This window comes from Bos grunniens, chromosome 14 (genome assembly GCF_055505025.1).
Source record: "Bos grunniens cultivar Pamir isolate PY7600 chromosome 14, Bosgru_T2T1.0, whole genome shotgun sequence".
Lineage (NCBI taxonomy): Eukaryota > Metazoa > Chordata > Mammalia > Artiodactyla > Bovidae > Bos > Bos grunniens.
In genome coordinates, this window is record NC_141178.1 from 25,564,442 (window position 1) to 25,592,199 (window position 27,758).

The following is a 27,758-nucleotide window of genomic DNA, read 5'->3' on the forward strand; positions in this document are numbered from 1 at the left end:
GAACTTCATTCTCTGCACACTTCATAAAGAAAGACTTACCAAGGTGGCTCCAAACTGTCAGCTTGATTCATTACCATGAAAAATAATGTTCTGTCATATTTAAATTGCTAGTATATTTGTCCTCTCTCGTTTATAGCCAAGGCTAAAACTAACTAATGACAAACTCCTTGTGGTCAAGGAGTGGGACCCACTTTCCCTTAGCATATTGCTGACTTATACTTCAACAAAAGAATGATTCTTTTAGAAAGAGGTTGTAGAGTATGTCACCAATAGTGTTTGCTAAAGGAAGTCATACACGTCAGGAAAGATAGAACATTACTACATGTGCATGCCTGAAAAGTCGTTCTGCAGTATGTTTAGGACAAACAGAAATAGGAGGGGTAGGTGTAGAAGATTGAGACCAGGGTCCTGAGAACAGCCTCCAAAAGGAATGGAAAAGTATGGAAAGCTGTGAGCTATGGATTGGATGGCAGGGGTTGGAGAAAGAGAGGTAGAAGACAAGAGGGTAACAAGGTTACAATCGCAGTAAAATAAAGAGGATTTAGAAACGACAACATTACACACTCTGTACTTCCTTACTAGAAAAAAAAGTATGTTCAAATAGTCAATAAACATTTATTAGGCACTTATCACACGGCAAAACAGGTGTTTGACAGTATATTGCAGTTGGATTAGCTTCAAAACTAAAGGAATCTGTAAATAGGAGTTAATTGATACTTTTTAGCAGTCTACCAAGCCCTAAGTGGAAGACAGAGATAACTGTAGAATGAGCACTTTCTTCAGGGAACTCGCTGTCCAGTGGTGCTGATGAAATACAGACACTTGGCATGGCATTGATATTCAGGCTTGCTCTCAAGGATGATCCCTCAGAGCCATAAAATGGGGAGGTAATGTGTGGTTTGGGGTTCAAATATTTGGAAGGGACAAAAAAGAAAAATGGTAGTTCTATCTAAGGAAACAATGAAGACTTCATGAAGGAGGTGAGACCTCATTGTAGCTTAATTTAACTCACCTCTTGCCTTCATTTTATTTTTTCTCTACTTATTTTACTCTACATTCTAAATCGTTTCATGCACTCTCAAGATAGATTTTTTAAAATTTAGATCTCAACTGCCAGTGAGCTACATATTGATGCTAAACTAAATTCATATGAAAATATTTTTGTTCAATATGGATTGGTTCAATCAGCTTCAATTAATTATTCTCCCATTATGTACCAGAATCCCAATAGTAGTTTCTGTACCCAATACTTTATTTATCATTCCTAGTAGACTATCAGACAGGCATATTATCAAGATTAAATTCAGCTCTAAATAGCAGATTTCAATAAGATATAATCTATTTCTCTCCTACATAAAAGTCTGAAAAGTGATATGTTGACTCTGCTTTATAAAGAAACCAGGATCCCCTGGAGAAGGAAATGGCAACCCAATCCAGTATTCTTGCCTGGGGAATCCCATGGACAGAGGAGCCTGGCAGGCTACAGTCCTTGGGGTTGCAAAGAGTCAGACACGACTGAACACACACACACACACACACACACACACACTAAAATAATCTTGGGAGCAATGGAGAAATCTAAATTTGGACTGGATACTAGACAGTATTCAGGAACTGTAATTTCCCACAGTCTGATAATGGTTTTTTGATCATGTAGGAGAATATCTTTATTTCTTATGAGGTTCATGCTGGGTAGTTAGGGGTAAAACATCAAATTATTTTCAGACAGTTCAGAAAAATACGAACATACACACATGAGTAAACAAATATGGCAAAAAGTTAACATTCACTGAACTTAAATGGTATATGATGGGTGATCATTATACTTTTCTATCAACTTTCATGTAAGTTTTCATAATAAAAAAGTTTGAAAGGAAAAAAAAAAGAAAAGAAACCAGGCTCACTTCAGCTCACTGTTCTGTCATCCTTCATTTGTGGCCGTGTCCTTTTTGTCCAAGAGAGCAGCCAGAGCTCCAGCCATTATACCTGCATTCCAGACAGTTGGATGGGGAAAGATTTTGAAAAATAAAGGAAGCAATAGGCTCATATGAGTTATCTCTTAAGGAATGTTCCTTAAACTGTTACATGACACTTCTGATTCCATTTGGAATTTAATCATATGGTCGAGCCTATCTACAAGGGAAAATAGAAAATGTTACGTTATTAGGGACATTTTTCCAGCCAAAGAGTGTAAGTTTTATTCCCATGGGGGAAGGAAAGAGTGGATATTGATGAAAAATGGCATTCTAGTCTCTACTGCAATTATAATTCTCATTTTTACAGTTGAGGAAATGAACACTCAAAAGGTGACACATCTGTTTTATGTCAGAGCCAGGATATGAATCCCTTTCTTCTTGATCCAAATTCAACACTGATTTCACTATACAACAGCCTCCATCAATTGAAACATGAAATGGTTCATTTTCCATAATGATTTTTTTCCCTCAGAACTGATGCAACATCACAATTATAAGCATAAAAATTTTTTGAATAAGCCAATACAGTGAGTACATCACAACATCAACTACTCCTTGATTCCAGTCCTTGATTTTCTGTCTTTACTCTAGGCAATGTATTAAAATCTTTATATTAATTTCTAGGTTCAGTCAGTCAGTTCAGTCACTCAGTTGTGTCTAACTGTTTGTGACCCCATGGACTGCAGCATGCCAGGCCTCCATGTCCATCACCAACTCCCGGAGTTTACCAAAACTCATCTCCCTTGAGTCGGTGATGCCATCCAACCATCTCATCCTCTGTTGTCCCCTTCTGCTCCCACCTTCAATCTTTCCCAGCATCAGGGTCTTTTCCAGTGAGTCAGTTCTTCGCATCAGGTGGCCAAAGTATTGGAGTTTCAGCTTCAACATCAGTCCTTCCAATGAACACTCAGGACTGATTTCCTTTAGGATGGACTGGTTGAATGTCCTTGCAGTCCAAGGGACTCTTAAGAGTCTCCTCCAACACCACAGTTCAAAAGCATCAACTCGGCTTTCCTTATAGTCCAGCTCTCACATCCATACATGACTACTGGAAAAACCACAGCCTTGACTAGACAGACCTTTGTTGGCAAAGTAATGTCTCTGCTTTTTAATATGCTGTCTAGGTTGGTCATAGCTTTTCTTAATTTCTAGGTTAGTCCTATTTTATTCACTTTTTTTTTTTTTTTTTTTGGTTTTGTCCCTTTATCCTGATAGGATAATTACCAATGTAATTTTCTTTCATTTCCTTCACCCTCTGTAATGGTACCCGATGGTTCTGGTATAAAAGTATACAATTTTCCTGAAGAAACATCCCTCAATGTTTTCCTCCCACATCATGTCCTATAGACCCAACTATCTACCATGTCAGTTTTACATGACTCTCATGTACTCTGTACTCTTTTTTATCATCTTCACTTCTTTTGAACTTTTTGAAAGACTTTCCTGTATTACTACAATTGTCCTCTTCAAAGGCCCCCAAATCCAGAACACTTCTGAGTCCTTATGAAAAAATGCAGCTTGTTCCTTTAGATATATGAAGACCTAATTTCCCAGTAATTCTAAGATGTAATTTAAATAACTTACCTACAATATTCTCTATACTGCCTAATCTCATTTGTAAATACATCAAAGCCATAATATTTTCTACCTTTCTCAGAACATCTAATGCCTAAACTCCTAATGCCATCACATACTTTTGTGACTACATCATAGTGTTTTCCACCCTTCTCAGAGCATCTAATAACAGAACCAAAGCCATCACATACTTTTGCTACTCTCCTTGTCAAAGTCATCTTCACTGCAACTTCTGACATCTGGAACAGTCTCCTGCAACTCCTGGACATTCTATCAATCTCCCAAAATCACAATAATAATAATAAAAATCTCGCCTGCCAAATGACTGCAATTTCTCTCCCTTCATACTTGAAATGTTCTCTTATCTAAATCTACCAAAAATAATGCAGAATACAAAACTTTAATTGTTTAGTGGTTTAACTTATCAACTAACAAGTACTTAGATCTAAATGCAGACAATTCTCAGTGAATTGTTCGTTTTGTTTTTTTTTTTTTCTTGGAATAGGTCCAGCATTGACCTCTTCTTGAATGACTTCTGGTAATATAGTAGTGTAAACTGAAACCTGCATATCTTTGCTATTATTAGAGAGAGAGGAATGAATATATCTTGAGTTTGGCATTTACTATACTTGACATGGAGAATAATGGAGCACCTCCAAGCAAACAAGGAATTGTAATATACAAGAGGTGTTCTGCTGAAAATATAAAATATGAAATCATGGGTCAAGTTTATGAACAGCAGCAGGTCTCAAGAGAATGTTTCCCCTATAGACATACATTACTAGTTTAATGACAGCACTTTTGACATGTTAAACCTTATAAATTACTTCATATGATTCACCTCCCTGGAAAAATACTTTCAGAGACTAAAGACTTGATGAAGACATCTGCTTGGTAGAGAAGAAGAAAATGAAAATTTATTATTTTTCATTAAACCTACTGGAGCAAAATTTATTCTATTTTGGCAAGGTAACTGAAAATACTTCAATGGAAAAAATTGAAGAGAAGTTGTTAGGTTCTTTCTTCTAAATACCTTTATCTAAGATATTCCCTTATGTTGTGGGAAAATATCAAAATTCAAATTGGAGGGCCTTTTAAAGGATTTGAGCTTCCCTTGTGGCTCAGCTGGTAAATAATCCACCTGCAATGTGGGAGACCAGGGTTCTATCCCTGGGTTGGGAAATCCTTTGGAGAAGGGAAAGGCTACCAACTCCAGTATTCTGGCCTGGAGAATTCCATGAACTGTATAGTCCATGGGGTCACAATGAGTTGGACACAACTAAGCAACTTTCACTATCACTATTAAAGGATTTACAAAGCCTTCAAAAGTTGACTCTCAAAGCCATGGATACAATTAACATAATCTAAAAACTAGTCCTATACTTAGTCTTAGCATGGGTTTGTTTGTATTTTAAATACTTTTCATATTAGGTAAAACAATTTAATTTTCTTCTAATTTTATCTTGTTATACAATTCTTTAAATTACTAAGTACTCCTATGAGAAATGCAGGGATATTCTGTCACAATTTCTATCCGAAAGTTTGTGTTTCATTATATTCTTTTTTTGTCTATCAAACGACTTGTACAAAAGACAGTCTTTTTCTTTTAAATTCATTTTATCCAATATAATGATTTGTTAATTAACAAAATGAAAAATTTAAATTAATTGTGAAAATGGTATCTCTGATCACTATCTTATTTTAAGTAAACAGGATATTTAACAATTTGGGCTTATAAACTGTTATTTTCATAGCTAATCGATCTGTAGTTTCATTTTAAGACTGTTTTAATTTGAATACATTCAATATATCCCTATTTTTTTAATATAAAGGAAAATGCAAAATTTTAAATGAAAATTATTATTTCCTTTAGGCCACAGTGTAATTCATTGTACTTGAAAATTTACACTGGAAATATTCTTAGCTAAAGTGATTTCAGGCAAATGCTTATTAGTGCTAATAATTGACCAAATATGTCTATTTCTCTGACTTCTGTCTTATAGTATGATTGAACTTCCTTTTCCACTTGTTTTGGGGCCGTATGGTTAGTTCTGACCGTTGAGCTGTGAGAACACATAACTTATGTCGCTTCCACGCTGAGTGTTTAGCTGCTGATGTGATACCCTCCTGAGCTCTTCTATCTCAGCAAAGTGATCCATAAAGTTTGAGATGGTTGCCTCTCTGTCAGTTTCAGCCCCTGCATGACTGTGATGTATTGAGCCCCTTGCTGACTCAAAATGAACATGTAACATGAGTCAGAAATAACCTTTATTATTTTAAACCACAGATTTCTGGAGGTAGATTTTTTTTTTTATAATTTGCTTGTTTACCATAGCTTAATCTATCCTGACTTAAAAAATTGCTTAGAATCTTTGAATTTAGGGTCTCATTTTTGTAGCCTCTACACACATTTACTTAATCATGATGCTTATCTTGTTTCACTTTAAGGAAAGTTTGTAAAGATAGAAGAAGAAAATAGAGATTCAGAGATAACAATGAACTAGAAGGTTAGGAAAAATATTTTAAATGTAATAGTACAAGAAAGCACAGAAATAGATGATTTAATTTTTTTCTTAGGTCAACATTTTTAGCATTAAGCAGGAGGACCTGCACATTAAAGAAATAAAATTATGTGATATATAGAAATATAGGAGGGAAACAAAATAATTACTGCTCAGACATAATCATGTAATCATATTAATGTTTTGCTATTTCCTGCCAATCTTTCCCTCTGCATTATTCAGTGTGGGCATGCATTTGCAAATTTAATTATGTACTGTGTGAATTTTAAAATTAAAGTAATAAAACATAATAACTAGAGGAAATATATTTAAATATTCAAACTGACAATGAAAATGGAAAGGTTTTTAGCAAAAATATAAAGTGAAAAACACTGACAAAATTAATTTCATTAAATTTTAAACTCATGAATATTAAAAAAATTTCTGAAAAGGATAAGACAGAATGTACTTGTGTAGCCCAAAGTTGAAATTTGTATTCATAAAAAAACATAAAAGTACATGCAACAAAAGTATTTTTAATTTTGAAGCTTATTTAAAGTTTTATATTTTGTTATACTCAGAATATACAATCAATATAAGTATGTTATTGAGATTTCATAATCTAGTTAATCAAAAGTCATTCATTCATGTGAAGAAAAATCACAAAAAGAGGGTAAGAGATCAGCTGTATAATTAAGGGCTTAATTCTGTAATGTGGACTGAAAATACTTTAAAAGTTCAAAGAAAGGAAATATTTATCAGAGAATACTTATTAGAAAAATAGGAACTGAACTTAGCTTTGATATTCCATAATAAAATAAGAGGAGTCTCTTTGCATGGATCATATATGAGCTCAGTCTTGAAGTTTGTTGTCATGGAATACGCAGAGGAAGAGCAGTACGTAAATGGCCTAGTTAGCTATGAGGCTAACCCTAGAGAGGTGGGTTCAAAGTCTAAATTGCAGTGTCTAAATGGGATGGCAAAGTTGGGTTTGATTTAGCCTGATGTTTGGACATAGAACATCTGCTTTTACAAGTGTCTTAGTTCAGGCTGCTATAACAGAATACCAGAATACCAGACTAGGTGGCTTAAACAATAAACATTCATTTCTCACAGTTTTGAAGTCTAGAAATCTTAGATCAGAGTGACACCATTGTTGGGTTCTTTGTGAAAGCTCTTCTCCTGATTTGTTGGTGGTAGGCTTTTAGTTGGCTTCACCTGGCAGAGAAAAAGAGAGCTAGCTCTCTTCCTCTTTGTATAAAGACACTCATCCCATTATTGAGGTCCACCTTCATGACCTAATTACCTCCCAAATGCTGTTGGCTACAATAACAAAGATCTTCAGTCTACACTGGCATGCTTAGCTCTATCCTCGTTAACCTAGAGCCCATAATTTAGCCACCCTATCCATAACAGTAGGTAGAATCTGGAGTTAGCTTTGCCGACTGAAACTCTCTGTCTAGTGGGCTTAGGTTAAACTACCTGTGGAACCTGCATCTTCTCTTTAGAATTACCCAGTCCTTATTGCTTGGCTTCAGACTTATTCCTTGTGGTTTTTTTTTGTTTGTTTTTTTTTTTTATTCAAGGTTATTATTAGAAACCTTTTTCTGCTCTAAACAATAATTTACTTGGTTTAAGGCATTCCCTGGCATCCAACTTAATGCTTTCCAGCCCCATCTCCAAATATCATCACATTAGGGCTTCTACATATGAAGTTAGGATGGGGACACAAACATTCGGTCCATAACAGTGTCATCAAAAGGCAGAAGCATGCAAGGGGCTGTCATGATCTTGGGCTAGATGATCCAGTTTCAAGCAGAGTCCCAGCACTTGGTGACCATCCAAATATTTCCTTGTGCATCATCTTATTTGAGCCTTCAAAAGCCTGTAGACCTTTGAAGTAGGAAAATCTGGCATTATTTTCTAAGTTTTGAAGAGGAGACATGACATGCTCAAGTCCTGAGGTCAATAAAAGACATGTTCTATCTTCTGCTCAGGGTTCTTCCCTTTGAAAAGTCGGGAATCTTAGGGCCACCTATAATGGACTGTGACACAGAAAAAAGAGGAATTGTGATCACAGTAAAAATAACTAAGTTTACCAGATGACTAAAACTTAAATTATCTTAGAGAAATAAGGTCATAAAACCATGTGGGGGCTTCTATATTATGAATGTTATATTAGTTTACTAAGGCTGCCTTAATAAATTTCACAGACTAGGAGGCTTAAGGGGTTTCCCCAGTGACTCACTGGTAAAGAATTTGCCTGCTAATTCAGGAGACATGGGTTTGATCCATGGTCAGGAAGATTCCCTGGAGAAGGAGATGGCAACCCACTCCAGTATTCTTGTCTGGGAAATCCCATGGACAGAGGAGCCTGATGGGCTATAGTCCATGGGTCACAGAAGAGACAGACACAACTTAGAAAATAAACAGCAAGTGGTTTGAACAACAAATTCGTTTTCTCACAATTCTGGAGACTGAAAGTCTGAGATCAAGGTATTGGCAGGATTGGTTTCTTTCAAAGCCATTCTTCTTGGCTTATAGATAGCTGTTTTCTGTTTTTCTTTACATGGTCTTCCCTCTGTGTATGTCTGTGTCCAAATGTCCTCATCTTATAAGCACACAAGTCAGCTTGGATTTGGACCCACCCTAATGACATCACTTTAACTTAATTAGCTCTTTAAAGACTCTATCTCCAAATCCAATCACATCATTAGATACTAGAGGTTAGGACTTCAACATGAAACTTGGAGGGATGCAATTCAACCAATGATAGATGGCTTTAAAATCACAGTTTTGGAAATGGACATGACGTAATAGGAAATAAAAAGCCACTGAAACTTTTGAAATGAGTACCATAATGAAAGTGATGTTAAAGAAAGATTAATTTGGCAGTGAATTATAAAATAGATCTTTAAAAGATTAGAAACAGAGATTCCAACTAGAAGGCTATTGACATAGTCTGCAATAGGCATCATGAGACTATGGTGACGCTTCCAAATAGATGCAAATTTCAAGTGTGATGGGACTCCTCCCACCCCCTTTCTTTTAAACTTTGAGTAGAAATATGTTGCAATATATTTCTGTAAATGGTACTACAAGCATACTAGTTAATGCTATAATAGAGGGGGAAACACACAAAAAGAATTAAAAAGTAGTAACCAATGTGTATTCTAATGCTGCATTAATGTTATATAATGTGATAATTATCATGTAATATGCTACTGTTATAGTAATTTCTGCCCATTCATCATGCATTTATTTAGTAAGCATGTATTTAGTAGTGACTATGTGTTCTGTACAGAAAGTAAAAGATATAATCCTCCCCTACAGGAGCCTGTCATTTTTTATATTCCCTGAAAGTTAAATTCAAACACTTTAAACTTTCTCATTGTCTTTGCCAAAGAATCTTTTCCTCTAGGGCTTAAGATCCATGAGCAATCATGATTTTACCCACCCATAAACCACTGGGAAGCCATCAGCCCTTTTTCCATTGAGAAGTATGGCATTTTCTTCATAACGGTAAAGTAAACCTATTATAAACGTGCCAGAGAACACACTCTCATTACTGCTGCCTCCCCTAAGTGCCTTCAATCACCATAATTCCCATGGACTTCAAAGGGAGCTCAGAAAAGATATGGTTGAAAAACAAGAAGTTGGCAGGAGCTGTACCAACACATCTTCAAACCACAGTGTGTTAAAAACACAAACCTTTCATGAAGCTAAGTGCCAACAAATGATACTTAGCATTTTCAAAGAGCTTCCCAATGGCCTAATTAAATGTTATGAGGTCAATCAGTATTATTAGCCTCATTGTGTAGATAAGGAAATGGAAACACAGAAAGGTTAAGTGATGTGCCCAGGAATTCACAGTTCAACAGTGTTCACATTAGTGTTTGAACTCAGAGGGACTGACAACTCAAGTAATGCTTCAACTCATCTTCCAGTTCCCTTCAAAAATATTCTAGCTCACTCTAATTTATCAATCACCATTTATGAACATTCTCAATAACTGTTAGAGGTTCAGTTTAACTTCTGAAAGTGAGGGTATAATTCCACATCAAAAGTAACCTAAATTTCTCATCAAATAGTTCCAAATTCAAAGTATATTATAAACAGATAAGATTATGCTGAATATAGGATTCTTTTAGTAGAAAACTCAATAAAATTATCAGCAATTTTTATATGCTTGTATATGTTTTTCCATATATCTTCATGACAAATATCAGGTAATGAATTTTCCATTGTGATTAACTCAATGAATATTTTTGAAGTTCCTCTAAACTCCCTTAAATTTTTAGTACCCTATCACTGCAAGAAGTCATTTAAAATGCTTTTAAATCAACATCTGACACTTTTAAATGATGTAACTGAAATTGTAGTCTTAGAATAACTTGTTAAGTAACTGACCACATTGAGTGCCAAAAACTGGCTTAAATAGCATCCTGATCCTGTTATAATAAGGTACCATTTTGGCTATTTCTTTACTTTCTAATAATAATACCTTTATTGCAACTTCACACAAGAGCCATCATTAGTGTCTAATGTCTATACACAGTAAACTTTAAATCTCTGGCATATGTTTCTTTCAAATAGTTTTTTAGATTTACAGTGTATGTGTATTTTTTAATCTAAGCTTTTTTCATCCCTGCTTAAGTCAAAATTCAAGTTTATTTTTTCCCTGCCCCAGTATTACATAATACATTGCTTCATGTTTCTAATGGTTTGATTAAAACTAATGCATTGCTTAATGTGTTTTTTATAAATAAGAATAAAATCAATCTTTATCTCATTATTGAATTTATGTTTTAATGATAGTAATATAAAAATTAAAATTTTTATTTGTCCTTTTTCTGATTTTTCCCTATAGGAAATTTGACCTTAAATGTGACATGATATTAAAATTAGAGGTCTGCACCCTACTACCCTTCTTCAGTATGTCACAGGCAATCCTTTGATGTTGATTTAGAAGAGATGTGTTATACTGGTTAATCACAGTGGCGATAGTGGTAAAGAATCTGCCTGCCAATGCAGGAGATTCAAGAGAGCCGGGTTCCATCCTTGGGTTGGGAAAATCCTCTAGAGTATGAAATGGCAACCCACTCCAGTATTCTTGCCTGAAAAATTCCATGGGCAGAGGAACCTGACAGGCTACAGTCCCTGGGGCTGCAAAGAGTCAGACACAGCTGAGCACATGACACATAACATGGATATAACTTGCATGAATCCAGAAATCAGTTTTATTTTTCTAGACAAATTATTTCCATTAACCTTTTTTCTTAGATCTTGGAGACTTTCTTTTCGACAGTCTATTCAAGTTATCATTAAAGTAGACATGGAAACAGTATAGAGTGGTGGTTAAATTCTGGGGTTCTCTGTGCTTAGTTTAAATTCTGATTTAGCTACTATTGAAAAGCAGGCAAGCTGCTTAACCCCTCTAAGCCTCAGTTTTCTCACTGTAATATCAGAATACTAAAAATATATAGTTCATAGGCTTGTTGTATGAATTACAGGAAATAAAGCACTTAGTATAGTACCTCGAATAAAATAGATGCTCAATAAGGATCAGTTATTATTGTTAGAATGGAAACAATAAAACTTGGAGACTGGTCTATTTACCCTTGAAGTTTATTTTTAAATATACACTCACCAAGTATTTTTGAGTGTCTATTTTTTGTATTCCATATAAAATTCTAGTTATTGTGCTGAATTTTTTAAAAAGGAAGATTTTATTACTGTTTGAGGCGTTAAAAACCTAGTGGACCACACAAAACCTGCACACGCTTGTTTATAACAGCCTTATTCATGGTTACCAAAACTTGGGAAGCAATTAAAATGTCTCAGTAGATGAGTGGATAAACAAACTATGGTAGAATACAGAAAATGGAGTACTATCAATACTAAAAAGAAATGAGCTATCAAGCCATAAAGAGGAAAATTAAATGCATATTGTTAAGTAAAAGAAGCAAATTTGAGAAGGCTGTGTCATATGATTCCAACTATGTGACATTCTGAAAAAGGTAAAACTATGGAGATGATAAAAAACATCAATGGTTAATAGGAAGAAGGATGAATAGATGAAACACATAGATGACTTTCAGGGTAGTAAAAAATTCTCTCTATGATACGATAATGAAGGATACATGTCATTATACATAGTCCAAACCCACAGAATACACAACAAAACTGAACTTTCTAACATTAGCTAGGCAATACCAGACCACCTGACCTGCCTCTTGAGAAACCTATATGCAGGTCAGGAAGCAACAGTTAGAACTGGACATGGAACAACAGACTGGTTCCAAATAGGAAAAGGAGTACGTCAAGGCTGTATACTATCACCCTGCTTATTTAACTTATATGCAGAATACATCATGAGAAACACTGGGCTGGAAGAAACACAAGCTGGAATCAAGATTGCCGGGAGAAATCTCAATCACCTCAGATATGCGGATGACACCACCCTTATGGCAGAAAGTGAAGAGGAACTAAAAAGCCTCTTAATGAAAGTCAAAGAGGAGAGTGAAAAAGTTGGCTTAAAGCTCAACATTCAGAAAATGAAGATCATGGCATCTGGTCCCACCATTTCATGGCAAATAGATGGGGAAACAGTGGAAACAGTGTCAGACTTAATTTTGGGGGGCTCCAAAATCACTGCAGATGGTGACTGCAGCCATGAAATTAAAAGATGCTTACTCCTTGGAAGGAAAGTTATGACCAACCTAGATAGCATATTCAAAAGCAGAGACGTTACTTTGCCAACAAAGGTCCATCTAGTCAAGGCTATGGTTTTTCCAGTGGCCATGTATGGATGTGAGAGTTGGACTGTGAAGAAAGCTGAGTGCTGAAGAATTGATGCTTTTGAACTGTGGTGTTGGAGAAGACTCTTGAGAGTCCCTTGGACTGCAAGGAGATCCAACCAGTCCATCCTAAAGGAGATCAGTCCTGAATTTGCACTGGATGGACTGATGTTGAAGTGGAAACTAATACTTTGGCCACCTGATGCAAAGAGCTGACTCATTTGAAAAGACCCTGATGCTGGGAAACATTGAAGACGGGAGAAGGGGACGACAGAGGGTGAGATGGTCAAATGGCATCACCAACTCGATGGACGTGAGTTTGGGTGAACTCCGGGAGTTGGTGATGGACAGAGAGGCCATGTGTGCTGCAGTCCATGGGGTCACAAAGAGTCAGACTTGGCTGAGTGACTGAACTGAACTGTACTGAGATTTTGTTTCATTGTCTAAAGCTCAAACTGTATAACGCCCTATACACTATATCCCTTAAGACAAAAGTTGTGATAGAAAAAGCTTAAGTCACTGAGGCAGATATTACTACCATTCTCTGATATTGTTTCCTTCTCCAACTGGAACACAATAGAAAGATTGTATTTCCTGCCCTCTGAACTTAAGTACAACTTGGAAGTTGTTTCAGCCAGTGAGTAAGCAGACATGGTGTACATCCTTCCCAGGTGAAGCTGTTTATTCCCCAGTTTTCTACTATGTACCTCTCTCTCTTTGCTTGCTGAGGCTGCCATGGAAGCCTGTGCTGTTATGGAGGGAACAGTGTTGAGCCACCACAGGGAGGTCAGCTGCCCCATAGAATGGCCAGGGTCTGCAGAGGAATTTCATGATAAAGAAGTGAACTCTCGTTTGTTGTTGTTTAGTTGCTAAGTCGTGTCTGAGTCTTTGTGACCCCATGCACCACAGCACGCCAGGCCTCCCTCTTCTTCACTATCTCCCAGAGTTTGCTCAAGCTCATATTCATTGAGTCAGTGATGTCATCCAACCATCTCATCCTCTGTAGCCCACTTCTCCTCTGAAATTTGGGGTTTTTCATTACTGCAGCATAACTTAGGCTATCCTGACTACCAGACACATTAGGGTTTTTAAAAGAATTGTATTTGCTCACATATTTATAAATAAAATGATGCCTTAAGCCAACAATTAGAATCTTCATACAATCTGAGCTGAAATAATAATGTATCTGGAAGCATTTAAATCCCATGAGGTCTTCTTTTCTTCTTCTGTTTTAATTTACACTTATGAACTCTGTAGTGTGGAGTCACTGTAATCTTTTCAAACTCTTAATGATGTGATCTAAATCCAGGTAGGTACCATTAAATCCATGTAGGTTTTGTGGCAGTATAGAGCTGTTTAAATGATAACATACACACTTCTTACCTATTTTGCAGTTATTTGGGATATTTTCTGATGATAAAATTGAAATACTTGAAAAATGATGTTGACAAAAGACAGAAAATATAAATTGATTGTCAAAAATCATTAATCAGGAAATAAAATGGTCTGTACCTTAGAATCTGAGAGTACTTATAGCTGGGATGATAAAATAAATTTCATGTGTTATGCCTGCTAAGCTTGATTAGTAGTAATTGCTTGAAGTCTATGCAGAGTAAGGAGTTTGAAACTAAATTCAGATTCATTCAGAAAGCCACAGTTAACTTACCTATCTATCAACATCAAAAGGACTATAAACATGCATGTCTCATATCAACCCTCCCTGCCCTATGTGATAATGTCTGCTTATAAGTGTGATGTAAATTTGTCCTACATTTGAAATGCTGAACGCTTCCATTTGATCTTAAAGCAAACAGAATAGAGAGCCCTAAATAGAAATGTGTTATTTTAGGCAGTCTGTTGCATAACATTCTCCATCTCACCAAAAATAACTATGTAATAAGATTAAAATTTCTGTTTACTCCTACTTCAACTTAGATGTCATGCCACAAACACATTTTACTAACATACTAATTATAAAATTATATTGAATTAATTAGAGTGGAGACCCTCTCATCTTCTTTTCTCTACAAGATTGTAAAGTGTCTGAAAGTAAGGTCCATGGTAGATTTACCTTTATATCAACTACTCACCAAGAGCTTCTGAGACCTTGATGTATGATATGTCTTTAATAAATGATTGTTGAATATAAGCACTACAAATGGAATCAACAGCATGACAAAGATTTTGTTATTTATGTAGCAGAGCTGTAAGATCTCTCAATGCAGTGATTTTGTATTAGCCAGCCACAGGGTTGACTGGCTTCTTAGAGCACAGTGGTAAAGTTCTCCAGTGGCACCTCTAAATCAAACTGGGAAATGCTAATGAATCTAGGAGTGGTCCCACCTGGTAAAAATGCCTCAAGATGCGAGAGTAACATTAGATAGTTAAATAGGCTGTTACAATTGATGGAACCACAACCGTGGGGATGAGATTTGGGCCATCTACAGTGGCTGTACATCATCAGCTTTGGTCTAAGACTTAACCTTGGACATCTTCATTCTTGTCACTCCTTTCATCCTGGCCTACTGCTCGCTTTCCCCACATTTTCCCCAAAAGGCACCTGCCTGCTGGTTGAGATGCTGTTCGTCAGTGGGAGATGAGTGGTGTATGTTATGGGGCACCCATTAAGAACTTGCTCAGGTCTGTTTGTACTCCTCCTCAAAGGTCTCAGCATTCACGAGCCCAGGTGTCTCAGGGCAGGGCTGGCTCAGAGTAGCTTTTGAAGCAACGAAGGACTATTTCATTGTAGACTAGCTTGTCTCCTGCCTGTTTTGCTGCTGGACAACTCAATAATTCACTGGAAAGGAATGCTGCATACTAACAGTTTTCTCACATAAAATACCCATTGGATCTGAGACCTTATATACCAGCATATCTGGAAATGTGAAGGAAAATATATAACTGCAGCTGAAGCAGACTGTTTATGTTTCACCAAGGCTTAGTCTCCAGGCAGATTTTTATTGCAGCCTCCAATATATTTAGGAAAACAAAGCTGCCAGAAAACACTCTCTATTCTTTTAAACAGGCTTAAAGTCTGAGAAAACCTTAGCACAAAACAATAACTCAGTTATATTTATAATCTTAAACACCATCCAGAAGAACATTTCAAAAATTATATGCTAGGAAAGATAAGACTCTACCCCATAATTTCAAGAACAACTGTATGTCAGGCTGCCAGATAAATATTTACAACACATTCAAATTTAGCTGAACTTATATAACGTCAATCAGTGAAACCGTTTCCAGACCTCAAGGTCACAAAAGCTGTTATCAGGTTTCCTGAGCCTGCTGCCACATTCATGTCGGAAACCAAACGCCACACACTCTAGGCTTCCTCAAATCCTGAGATACTCTGGTTGATAGTTTTCGCCCTCCTCTTCCTGTCTGTAAAAAACACTTTTTCACTCCTTCTTTTCCCAGTAATCAAATTTTTCTTCTTCGAACAGGTGAAGAGGGCTGGCCACCCACGCTGAAGAAATCACATCTTTCTGTCCTGTAATTTAATTTGCAGACTGTTGAGGCTGGAATTTCAAGGGTATGAACTGAGGTGACCATTGAGGGCGGATGTAAAGACATCCCACAGTAGCAGGCTTGCAGCCAAATTTACAGTGTCAAGTTATCTGACTAAAAAAATGTTACAAGGGCCATGGAGGTGCCCAGAGTGGGATCCTGCCAATTAGAAGGAGTGTGAATGAGACTTACGGGGCTGACCAGGGTGACAGGGCCACAGTCATCATTTGGCAGGAGGCAGTTTAAAGATAGGTGTCTGACAGTGTAGCCAGGGTTCTTGGGAGCTCACATAGGGTTCTCAGAAATGCACTCGCTGTTGTAAATTATTGTACTCAGATTTAAAGTGCCTACTGCTCACTCCAGTTACTGAATTGTAACAAGCACTTTTCTTTCCTTAAGTAACCTACACTTGCAAAATGTAGTTGGTGGTTTGGAGAAGTGGGAGATAAAGAAGCAGAATGAGAAAACATCATTATATTCCCAGGTTTTTTACCTACTTAATTAGAGGAAAGAGTGATAATAATTCAGAGAAAAACCATAGAATAAGAATCAAAATCAATGCTATATTTAACTAATGATAACATCACTGACATCAAAACTATATTTTATTAATGGAGGATTTTCAAAGTAGCATAGAATCTATCCAAACCATTTTAACAGGATTAGACTTTTCTAAAAATGATGATCTGATGGATAGAACAAGGTGAGAAATGTATTACAAATTAAGAGAAATTAAACTATTTTAAGCAACATCCCTTGTGTATAATTATGAAATAGACACAAATATTGCCTTAGTCACCCCTAAGTGATAAATTTCCAAGGTTTGTTTCAATCTCATATTAGCTAAGTTGCAAACTGCCACAGGTTTGAGATAAAACTATGACAATATGCTGTTTTCAGGGCTCTGAGTATAATGTAACCTTCAAGGGAACATTGGCAGGAATTGGGGTCAGAGTATCTAGAGGAAAACTTATAGACCACAAATCTTACAAATGAGGAAATAGAGCCAAAAGAAGTTAGATAATTGGCCCAAGATTATGTAGTATCTAGTTTACACCCCAGAGGGTAGCAAAGAGTGGGACACGACTAAAGCAACTTAGCATGCACATGCAGTTTAAGTGTCTAGAGCAAGATTCCAGTTGAGTAACCTGGCTCCAAAGCTTGTGCTAGAGTCATTTCTGGCTATAAAATCACAAGATCAACATTATGATTGGTCATCAGTTCAGTTCAGCCACTCAGTCGTGTCCGACTCTTTGCGACCCCATGAATCGCACCACACCAGGCCTCCCTGTCCATCACCAACTCCTGGACTTCACCCAAAATTCATGTGCGTCGAGTCAGTGATGCCATCCAGCCATCTCATCCTCTGTTGTTCTCTTCTCCTCCTGCCCCCAATCCCTCCCAGCATCAGCATCTTTTCCAATGAGTCAGCTCTGCATGAGGTGGCCAAAGTACTGGAGTTTCAGCTTCAGTATCAGTCCTTCCAATGAACACCCAGGACTGATCTCCTTTAGGATGGACTAGTTGGATCTCCTTGAAGTCCAAGGGACTCCCAAGAGTCTTCTCCAACACCACAGTTCAAAAGATCAATTCTTTGGCGCTCAGCTTTCTTCACAGTCCAACTCTCACATCCATACATGACACTGGAAAAACCATAGCCTTGACTAGACAAACCTTTGTTGGCAAAGTAATGTCTCTGCTTTTGAATATGCTATCTAGGTTGGTCATAACTTTCCTTCCAAGGAGTAAGCGTCTTTTAATTTCATGGCTGCAATCACCATCTGCAGTGATTCTGGAGCCCAAAAAAATAAAGTTTGCCACTGTTTCCCCATCTATTTCCCTTGAAGTGATGGGACCAGATGCCATGATCTTAGTTTTCTGAATGTTGAGCTTTAAGCCAACTTTTTCACTCTCCACTTTCACCTTCATCAAGAGGCTTTTTAGTTCCTCTTCCCTTTCTGCCATAAGGGTGGTGTCATCTGCATATCTGAGGTTATTGATATTTCTCCCAGCAATCTTGATTCCAGCTTGTGCTTCTTCCAGCCCAGAGTATGATTGGTCATACATCCATACAAAATTGTGTTTTCTTTTGTGGAGGTGAGTCAGAGGGTAAAAGAGGAAAGTGAAGGAATATGGGCATACCTTTGAGTGCCTTCTGTTCCATATTACTTGTAGGAATAGAATTCAGAAACCAACTCCAATCAGGCTAATTTATGTCAAAAGTATTTTCTAACACTGGAAAAGAAATATATGTGCTGCAATTATTTGCTATTCAAATATTTTAATAATTTAGAATTTAATAATTTTGACTTTATTATGTGTTTACTACCACAAAACCACTACTGCAATAGCACCTTAATGTGGGAAGTTACATTTTTGTTGTTGTTGTCAGTTCCCAGAAAGATAACTGATAACACAGGTCGGTCCTTATCTCAGGAGAGTTCTCCACAGACAAGTGACTGGAAGTTCTTACTTCTGGGTGGCCCAAGCAATCCGGAGTGGTGTTAACAAAATGATAGCAGCTTCTTTAATAAAACAGAAAGATAATCGTTCCTGGATCATTCGATGTATTTTTAACACACAAGGGGAGTATTTTGAAGCTCATCCTTAGTCTCTAGGTAACTGATTAGTTTGACTAAGACATTTACTTCTTGGATATCTCTCCAGCTTGGAGCTATTTGAGACAATTTCCAAAAGCAAAGTTTCTATTGCCCTTTGCATTCTTTTTTTCCTCTCCTTAAGATCCACATTGATATTTGGCAACATATAGACACAGCTGCAATTATATTAATTCTCAGTGATGCCTTGTGCTCTGATTAGATAGAACCTGTGGTCCTTGCTACATAGGCTAAAAATGCTAGTTCAACTCAAAAATTAAGCAGAAACTCATTGGGATAAAGATAGATTACTGGAAATGAGAAATGGAAAATATAGGTGCTCTACTATACGTGTCCTTAAGCATTTCTTTCCTTTTGATTACTCAAAGGTTCGTCCAAGTCCCTTTTTTTTTTTTTTTTCACTTTAAACATTTGGAAATTAATCATTATTTTCCTTTTCCTAACAACTAGAGAAAGTATTTAATTGCAGGATGGTCTTAATATATGTATGCCTGCCTTTCCTCCAAAGCATGGGAAGACCACCCTTTTGTGCCTCATATAGGCTGAGAGCAGGAAGCTGCTCTAACCTGTGAAAGGAGATTGAAAACAACATAAATCATTAAAGGAGAATCTACTGCCTCTTTATCCCTCTGGATCCTAGGCTATTCCAAATGTCAGGGTACATCAGAGGCTTAAAGTTCAAGGATGATGTATTAGTTCTGATTCTGTGCTTAGGAAAACTGGCAGCTCTGAAACAAGGAGAACTGCACACAATCTGCTTTGGCAGAAGATTTCTCTCTCTCCATTTGGGAGGGGGAAGGTTGGGACAGCTATGGGAATTTGGCTTTCTCCCTTAGTGCAGAGGAAAAGAGAAGTAAATAACTGATGATGACTAGCTTTGGCTTTGTATGTCCAGCAATTATTAAATGCACTCAGGCTTTCAGTAAATTAAGAGACTTTATGGCCCATGGGGCTATGCAAGCCATTTATGGTACTGAAATACTTGAGAGTGAAGCTTGATTTTTTTTTTTTTTTTTGTCCTAAGGTTTGTGCATTATGATTGAGAGCACGTGTAAGAATAGAGATTAGGATTTCAGGACATGTACTTGCTGGAGACTGCATTTCTGACTTATGGAAATTCCAGTCCTTATTAAAAAAAAAGCTGATTAAATATTACACTCAAAAAGGAGCAAGATATGACAGATTCTGCTCTGAAGGTAGCAAGCAGAATTTAGCCTACTGAAGTCTGCCCCAGGTGTTTCCTAGCACATCGTTCCCTGGGCTCAGAAATCCGCCAGCGTGAGCACCTACTGAGCTGATGAAGTACATTGTGTTTTAAAAGGCCCAGTTAAAATATGAGTGATGCTGTCCTTAGGAGGGTTCTGTACCTGAAAGAAGCTTCATTCAGTAAGCTATATTGACTTGAAAAAAATGGTTCTATTTTAGATTCAATCTGATAGACTGAACCTCTCTAGCTAGAGCAAAACAGAAACTCCAGAGCAAAACTGCTACCTTCTAACCTAAGAAAATAATGGGTTTTTCAGTATGAATGCCCAGGATCTAGAGAAGGTGGATTGGCACCAGTTATGTCTTTGTTCCTCTCCAGTGTGGTTCATTCATTGTCATTATTTACTCTCTTTCAAGGAAGATGAGAGACCTGGAAGCTGAAAGTCTCAAAAAGCTAAGTGACATTTTCAGTAAGTCAGCATTGTCTACTGTTCACTGCCCAGTGGACTTTGGAACTAATTCTTTCACATCCTTGAGTGGACCCTTCTTAGTGATGCATATGTAAGGTGAAGAGTTCTATTTTGCTCTATAGTGCCCTTTCAGGATATTTCTCCAAAACTCTGGGGACAGGTGGGAAATTTTTCTAAGGACCGGGACACTAAGGTGATTTGGGAACAAGAACTAAATATATGAGAGGACATTTTCTGTAGCCCATGTGGAAATATAAACCAGTAAGCACTGCAGGACAACAGAGGATGAGAGTAGAAACTGAGGTAACTCTTGTCGTTTCAACTGCTGGAATTTGTAGATCTTCCCTCTTGGGCTCTGCCTTTAACAAAATTCAGTATCTCCTTTTCAGTTTCTGTGTTGTGACTCTCAATGTTACTGTTTATAAAGATACTCAGGGATCTTGTTAAGACACAGATTGTGATCCATGGAGTGGGGCCAGAGCTTTTGCATCTCTGACAAGCTTCCAGGTGACATCAGTGCTACTAGTCCATGGACCACACATTCATTCATTACGTAGCAAGGCGCTACACTACTATATGCTACAATTTTGTGTCTTAATGGTAACACTAACTTTAACAGAGCTTCCCTGGTAGCTCAGCTGGTAAAGAATCTGCCCACAGTGCAGAAGGCCCCATTTAGATTCCTGGGTCAGAAAGATCCCCTGGAGGAGGGCATGGCAACCCACTCCAGTATTCATCCCTGGAAAATCCCCATGGACAGAGGAACCTGGTGAGCTACAGTCCATGGGGTCACAAAGAGTTGCACATGACTGAGTAACTAAGCACAGCACAGGCACTACTGGGGTTTCCCAGTGGTGCTAGTGGTAAAGAACCAGCCTGCTAATGCAGGAGACATAAGAGACACAGGTTCCATCCTTGGGTGGGGAAGATCTCCTCGAGAAGGGTACAACTACCCACTCCAATATTCTTTCCTGGAGAATCCCATGGACAGAGAAACCTGGTAGGCTGAAGTCCACAGGGTCACACAAAGTCAGACACGACTAAAGTGACTTAGCACACCACACATAGGAACTACTTCCCTGGTGGTGCCAGGCTTCCCTGGTGGCTCAAATGCTAAAGAATCTTCCTGAAATGTGGTAGACACAGGTTTGACCCCTGGGTTGGGAAGCTCCCCTAGAGAAGAGAATGACAACCCACTCCAGTATTCTTGCCTGGTGAATTCCATGGACAGAGGAGTCTGGCGGGCTATAGTCCATGGGGTTGCAAAGAGTCAGACATGACTGAGTGACACTAGCACTAGGCACTTCTTGGGGTACATTCCAGGTTTACTTCACTTAAACCTTATAATAATCCTAGAGGTGGATTCGCTGATCCCCACCTTAACAATAAGGAAACTGAGACAAAAACATTTTAAATAATGTGTCCAAGATTTGAGCGTTTTCTGCAAATACAATGCAAATACAATGGGGATACCTCTTGCTTCTCTGACCAAATGATTGGATCAGCCTCTGTTGTTTCTCTCTGAACTCCAGGGACCTGCTCCGTATCTGGACATGGACCACTATGTAAGAGTTATGCCTGGCCAAACAGTATCAAAACTTTTTCAGATAGAATCACCTTAATAGCTGTACTTCAGAATTCTCATAATCACACTGTTTAAATATGTCAAGCTCAACAATACATAGGAATTCCAAATGCTAAAATAACAAGTTCAGTTCTCTGTATATTCTACTCTGTTACACCTAAGTATTATTCTTTGTCAACCAGAACACCATCTCTCACCATAAGGTAAATACACAATTTGTTTTCAATAGCTGCTCTAAGTCCAGACTATTTTATCTTGTCAGCACCATACAGATGTTACAATGAACAAAGGGATATAAAATACTTGTGAAATGTTCTTTCTGTATTGTAATCTGTATGAGATAGCAGTTCTAGCTAGTTATGACTAAACTTTTTAAAATGAATTCCTCCTTTGCTCCTTTGCCTATCACCAAAAAGGAAACCCTCATACACTGTTGGTGGGAATGTAAATTGGCACAGCCACTGTGGAAAACAATGTGGGAGTTCTTTAAAAAACAAGAAGTAGAATTACCATATGATTCAGCAGTTTTAATCACGGGTAAAGTGTTAGTCCCTCAGTTGAGTCCAATCCTTTGCAACCCTATGGACTGAAGCCCACCAGGCTCCTCTATCCATGGGATTTCCCAGACAAGAATGCTGGAGGGGGTTGCCATTTCCTTCTCCAGGGGATATTCCCAATCCAGGGATCAAACCCAGGTCTCCTGCATTTCAGGCAGATTCTTTTACCATCTGAGCCACGAGGGAAGCCCCTGATCATGAGTATATATCCAGAAAAAAACTAAATAAAAGATACATGCTCCCCAGTGTTCATAGCAGCACTATTTACAACAGTCAAGACATGGAAGCAACTCAAGTATCCATCAACAGATGATTGGATTAGGACAATGTGGTGTGTGTGTGTGTGTGTGTGTGTGTGTATATCCACATTATACATATATCATGTGGATAGATGTAGAGAATATTATGATAAGTGAAATAAGTCAGAGAAAGGCAAACACTATGTGATATCACTTACATGTAGAATCTGAAAAATAAAAATGAATGTACATACAAAACAGAAACAGACCTACAGATGTAAAAAACGAGCTTGTGGTTACCAAAAGGGACAGAGAAGGAAGAAGGGACCAACTGGGGTATGGGATTAACAGATAAAACTACTAGATATAAAATAGATAAGTAACAATATACCATATACTACAGGAAATGAAAACCATTATCTTATTTATAATAGAATATAACCAGCAAAAATACTGAAATCACTATCTATATATCTGAAAGTAACACAGTATGGCAAATCAACTACAGTTCAGTTAGAAAAAAAAAAATCTTGCCTATCTCCAGAGGCCATAAATACCTCATGGATAAAACTCCAAATACAACTGTCACATACTCAGTTCTCTTGGGTGGATGAATAGTCTTGTACCATCAGATCAATCATCTACTGCTGGTTTGAGTTTCTTCATTATAAACAGTTTCTATTATTTATTCATCCCAAGAGTTTGATTTTTAGGTTAAATAGTTGAAAATCTCTTGAGTTAGAATACAAATTAGCAGTATAAATTCTGTGCTACAGTAATATGCTAAGTAATTTTGGGACATCTTGGTCTTTTTCATAGCTTCATATGATCCAGTAGAGGCTTTTTTGCTTCTGTTTCAAAACCAGTAGCTAACTGAGTGCACCTACATAAGAAACAGCCACATACTATCCTAGAATAGCTATACCATTTTACATTCCTAATGCATGAAGATCCAGTTTCTCTACATCTTCACTGGCATTTGATATTATCACTTTTTAAAAATTTTAGCCATTCTGACAGGTGTGTTTTGATATAAAATTGCATTTCTGTAATGACTGATGATGCCAAGCATCTTTTCATGCATTATTGTATTTACGTAGGGGCTTCCCTGGTGGTGCTAATGTAAAGAATCTGCCTGCCAATGCAGGAGACACAGGTTTGATCCCTGGGTCAGGAAGATCCCCAGGAGAAGGAAATGGCAACCCACTTCAGTATTCTTGCCTAGGAAACCCCATGGACAGAGAAGTCTGGCAGGCTATGGGGCCCATGGGGTCTTGAAGAGTCAGACATGATTGAGCACAAGCACAGTGTATTTATACAGACAGACTCCTCAGAATGCCCCATAGGAGGAATTTACATCATGGCAGATGCCTTTCAATTGAACTTGCATTGTCTTAAGGGAATGTTGGTAGGCATAATTCTGGACTGTTACACTATTGGTAAAATAGAATTAGGGGTGCTTGCCAGTCACGGTGTGTAACACATGTCTTCGGGAAATTCTGAGTTCCAAACAGCATCTTGCAAATTAATATAGCTGACTCTTGAACAGGGCAGTGGTTAGAGCTGCCAACACCCCTGTGCAATAAAAACTCAAAGTAAAACTTTACAGTCAGTCTTTGTATCTGTGCTCCTACATCAGGGGATACAATCAACTGCAGATTTTGTGCTTCTCTGATACATATTTATGGGGAAAAAAAATCTGCATATAAGCGGATCCGCACAGTTCAAATTTGTGGGTCAGCTGTCCTTGGGAAAAAGCCTTAACCTTATTTACTATTTTTTTTTTTTTTTTTTGCTATTCTTTAATCGTTCCTTTAAAAAATTTTAGGCAGTTCACTTTGTTCCCGTAATAGGAATTGTCTACGTACTATTTTTTTTTTTTTGCTCAGTTTTAAGGAGTTTTGCTTATTTATTTGTTCAGTCATTCAGTGAATATATAGTACCAGCTAATGTGCTGAGCACAGTGCTAAGACCCACAGACAAAATGCCTAGTAAGGCAAAAAAATTTCTTCCATCAAAGAATTTACAGTCAACAAATATTTTAAAACAGACAAAGGTATTCATTTCATATCATGTTCTGTAATTGGTATTTGTCATTTTCAAGTTTAATTTTAGGTTATTATTCATGTTAAGTTTGTGACCGGCTGAAAGACTCAAACTGAGCCCTCACAGGTCTCATGACACCTTCCTGTTTCATTCCATCCTCTTCCCTGTGGCAGTGAACCACAGAGAAGGGAAGGCCACAGGGCTCCTCTCTTTTGCCTTCACATTTGCCTTCCTTCCTACCTCTGGCCAGTTGCCAGATATAATAAACAGGAGAGGAATCTTTCTCATGCTGTCCCCTTCAAAACTCATCACAATAGGACTCTGTCAAAGGCTAGACCTCCAAAAACTATTGAAATCAATGGAAGAGAGGCTACTCCTGAAATATAATTTAAAAAAAAAATAAATTGAAAGTAAATTGAGCTGTTAATAAAAGCACTTTTCATCAGAAAGAAAGATTGCTTGCTATATCATGCATTGTGTGTTAAGATACAGAATAGATTTAGTTCCCCTTTAATCCATTTGATGAACTTTTGTTGTGTATGAGTGCTCATATTATGTTATGCATACTGTTCAAGGTATTGAAGATGTAAAGCCAATCACACACTATCCCTTTCCTCTAAAAGCTCACCTTCAGGTGGGCAATAGAAATGTAAATGGAAAATTCATGTAAAATGACCCACGTGCTTCTAAATTGTCCCCATGACGACTCTGAAAATAATTCTGTAGCTGGTGACAGAGTGAGAGATTGGTGACGAGAGACTTCTGTTAGGCCAAATAATAAGCTATAAGTACTTAGAATATGGGTCAAAATTAAAGTACAGCTCTATTTGTGATGTTCCCTTTCACAGTATTTTGTTTTTGTTTGCTTTGTTTTAGTAAATTCCCTCCAGTTTACTTCCATTTGCCTGGAATTCCAGGTTCTACTCTTAATTTAATAAGTTAATTTTCAAAATGTTGCAAATCAGTTATACCCTTTAAGAGACATTTGAGGCACACGTTTACATCCAGGCATTTCCCCATTATCTCTAACTTTTATTTGTATCTTTAATCCAGTTCTACATTTAAAGCAAATATTTCCTTAAATCCAATGACAACTTGATTTTGTTCTGTTTTTATTAACCTTTTGCGTAGAACCTTGTCAAAAGCTTTGTACAAGTCTAAATAAATTAGGCACACTGATTTCTGTAGTCCAAATGCATCCTTACCCTCTCAAAGACCTTGGGTTGGGACATATTGGCAAGGATTTTGCCTCATTACATAGTGTGTTCCATCACTGGCCTGTCTCCTTTCTATTCTTAGATTGGAGGGGAAAAAAGTCCTAAGGCTTTTCTCGGTCTGTTTGTATCTTTCTTAATGCTACATTATTTTAATGAGATAAAATCAAAAGCGTAAGCATTTTTAACATCTCAATTTCTTACAGTGAAGCATGTAATGCAATTTTGATAACTGTTTGAAGTTACTATCTTCTTTCCAAAATATGTTAATCCAACTATAAAAAAAAATGCCAAATCTGAGAGCACAGTTAGACGTGTGTGTGTATCTAGGATTTTGCATTTGCAAATCAACATGAAGATTATCTGAAGGCGAGCCTAGGTATATAATTTAATATAATGTTATACCCTAGATTGTAATCTAAAATCATGGCATGGATAAGTTATTTAAGGTATATAATTTTAAATTTTAAAATAAAATTAGTTCAGTTTTCTCATCCGTGTGTCAATGATGTTTCTTTTCATACAAAAATGCGTGAGAACTACATATGTAAACAAAGATTCTGTTGCTGTTTTTCACTTTTAAAAAATCACATTTGTGTATATAACGATTATTTTTCTTTTCCTATTTTTAATGCTGTATTTTATTCTAGTAGGAAAAGGGCATGCCTTGGATTTCTTTTTTTGTTGTTGCAATGTGTTTGTTATTACTCATGAAGAGTTTTATATCTTTCTCATTGGCTGTATTATGCTTTCTGAGTATAAATAAATTTATGAAAATATTATATGTTCAACCCCTTGTATTTCCTTTAATGAAACATTCCTTCTTATCTATGTTCGTTGGTGTTTATCTGAAGTCACATCTCATTATGTAAAAGAGGGAAGTATTTGGCTTATTTTTATAAAATTGTTTGACACTTAAAAGGATTAGAGAAAATTTGATTTATGATCTGTAACATGAACCCAAAGTTCAGAAATGAACAATATTCTGAGATCTAAATTCAACTACCAATACAAGAATTCAGTTGATTTCCTTTGGTAATTTGAAATTCCTGTTCATCAAAAACAATCTGAAACTATTCTTGTTTGTGTGATTTATAGATTATGACATCAACATTTCAAAGGCAAATAATACATGATATCTTCTGATAAATATGTATCAAATGCCTATTAGGACCCATTTCCATGATGTTTTAATTATTAGCTTCATATTTTGCTTATGAAAATAAAAGAGTAGTATTTCCAACATAAAGAAATTAATAAAGATCCACAGACTTTAAAAATATATTTCTGAAGAAAAAGAGATGATGAAATACACTGAATATTTTCTTTAAAATAAATATTAAAATATCTGATGCCAAAAAAACTGATAGCAAAGACTATGTATCTTCTTAATTGATATGTTTATGATGATGGAATAATTATATTTGGAAAGAATTCCAAGAGTAAATTATAAAATATTAA

At 36.9% G+C, this 27,758-nt stretch overlaps 1 long non-coding RNA gene across 1 annotated transcript; it reads right to left on the reverse strand.

The window, feature by feature from the left end:
• Nucleotides 1–7,605: 7,605 nt before the first annotated feature.
• On the reverse strand, nt 7,606–8,684 carry LOC147359206 (uncharacterized). The gene is made up of 2 exons (XR_015140630.1): nt 8,519–8,684; nt 7,606–7,945 (listed from the first exon to the last, which is right to left on the reverse strand). It is a non-coding gene; the product is annotated as an uncharacterized LOC147359206 (long non-coding RNA).
• Between the last annotated feature and the right edge of the window lie 19,074 nt (nt 8,685–27,758).